Consider the following 2,500-nt stretch of genomic DNA (forward strand, 5'->3'; position numbering starts at 1 on the left):
TTTAATTCCCACACGAACCAATTTTTTTTTTTTTTTTTTTTTTTAAGGCAGATTAGTTGATGGTGGATAATGAATAGCAAACCTGGAGGTTGTGTGTCCGATTATCACACAAACCATTTTTTTAAGGCAGTTTATTTGATGGTGGATAATGAATAGCAAACCTGGTGGTTGTGTGTTCGATTCCCACACGAACCAATTTTTTTTTTGATCATTTACATTTGATTATTCAGTTATGCCTTGGAACAACTTAAGTACTGGATTATCATCAGAACTATGTGCTATTCTACGAAGCCATGTCATTTTTAATGACATACAAAACAGATTAAGATCAACCATTCTTAAACCGCCGTGTGCGTAGTCACGTGACAATTGGAGTCTGCTAATTTTGTCTGGTTTCTTTTGCCAGACAAAATTATAGAACAACGAGTTGATTTTAATAATAAAGTCTGCAGAGGGGTTTGGAATTGACAATATCATATGTATTAATTTGGGGAGTAATAACGATTTAATAACCGTTATTTTCTCTATAACTGTCACTTATTTACAAGACGCTCAATCAATTCAAAAACTTTTTCGTAATTTACATTAACCATGCAAGCCGCATTTAAAGAGAAATCAATACCTAGAATTGAAAACATACCTTTCCCTATCCAGTTAAGTTTCTGGCTAGTATTTATTTTAATTTCACAATATGTTTTACTACCTATCCAAACTATATTTGTTTTTTCCTCATTTATTTTTAAGCCCGAAATTCGAACAAGTCTAATGTATCTAAGGCTGATGCAGTGACGTTTCCGAACCATCTAACACTAGTGTGGTATCGTCTGCATATTGCGATATCTTATATTCTACCTCATTCAATTTGCTCATTCAACTTGCTTAACAAACAATAGTAATATATTATAGTATAATTATAAATATAATACTAAGACTAATGATAATATTAATGATTATAATATTTATAGTAATAATCGGTACCGTAATAGCAATGATAACAGTAATATACAAATATTACAATAATAATATAATAATAATAATAATCATTATTATTATTATATTAATAATAAAAAGGGTGGTAATAGATGTAATTTTATGCAAAAAAAAATGGTATTTGTTCTTAACAAATATCCGGCCTATACAATAATCATTTAATTCATATAAATATATTATATAGTAACAATATTAAAGTTTCATGTTGTTACCAACGATGATGATGATAATGATGATGACTGTCAACTTCTTTTTTGTAAGATGGAGAATGTGTGAAAGGGAGATTCTTTCTGATGTCCATGTTTTCGTGGCGCATAGTAATGAATATCATGTTATTCAAAACAACGGCGTTGCAGTAGAGGTGCTACCTGTGCCAAATCTATTTTGCAATCATGAGGAAGCTGAGACAAGTATGATACTGCACAGTGTGTGTGCAGCAAAGTCAAAGTCATTGTTGTCAATAGCCCAGATACAGATTTGTTTTGAAATTTTGACATTCTATGCCTATTTACTGTAATAAGAATGAGAAAATTTACCTGACCGTTTTCAAGAGGGGGTAAACGTTGAAGTTTGAAAAACTTAAAAGTTATTAAAAGACACCGCAGAAGTCAGGAAAACTCATTTCCCGCCATCTAGGAATCAAAATTTTCCCGCACCCCCTTTCATTTTGTGGGTTTGGAAACATTTTGACCCCCTCCCCTAAAATTGAACCCAGATCCGCCCCTGTGTTTTGCTTTATTATCAATTGTCTCACAGAAGTCAGTGCCAGAAATGGAGAAAAAAAGAAAATTATATTCAAATTTAAAGCTATTCTTCAGAGGAAAATTATTTTTGTAGTGTTGTAGAACTGATTGTACAACATATATAAAAACAAAAAAAATTCCTCCTAAGGAGCCTGGCATATACCCTATATACGGATTTTAATTACATTTTGATATACATATTTGATTAATTTTTTCTGGTCGTCATATCATTTATTTGCAAAAATAACAGGAGCTACTTAAGGGTCTATATAGCAGGATTGCCAAATTGAAGAATGATTGCCCTCGAGGGGCTCTCTCGGTCTATCGGCGACGATTAAAGAACTGCTTAAAAATAGTAAATTATTAAAGTATTTATAATATGAAATTGGATATTAAGTAGTGAAATCATAAAAAATAATCTATAAATATAGTTACATGAAATTTAACTGCTAAAAAGATTAAATGGAATTAACTATACAGGAGGCAGCTAACTGTATTATACAACACAGGAACGCACATCACGTTAGACACATAACGCGCATCGCGTTTGACACAAAATGGCTTCTAAATTCTCAATGTCACAACTCTTTGTATCTATGGCTCTGAAATTGGTTAGAGTTAAAGGAACTCTAAAATGGTAAATGAAGTTCCCCACCCACGAGTTGGCCGCGCCGGGAGATGGGGTTTTTGTAGGGTGTAAGAAAACGAAATGTCACAACTAGACGTCCAACCAATCTTATAAATTTGATTTTTGTCTGATATTTACA

Source organism: Anneissia japonica, unplaced genomic scaffold (genome assembly GCF_011630105.1).
Source record: "Anneissia japonica isolate Jap-2015-1 unplaced genomic scaffold, ASM1163010v1 scaffold1208_len1460985_cov181, whole genome shotgun sequence".
In the NCBI taxonomy this organism is placed as follows: domain Eukaryota; kingdom Metazoa; phylum Echinodermata; class Crinoidea; order Comatulida; family Comatulidae; genus Anneissia; species Anneissia japonica.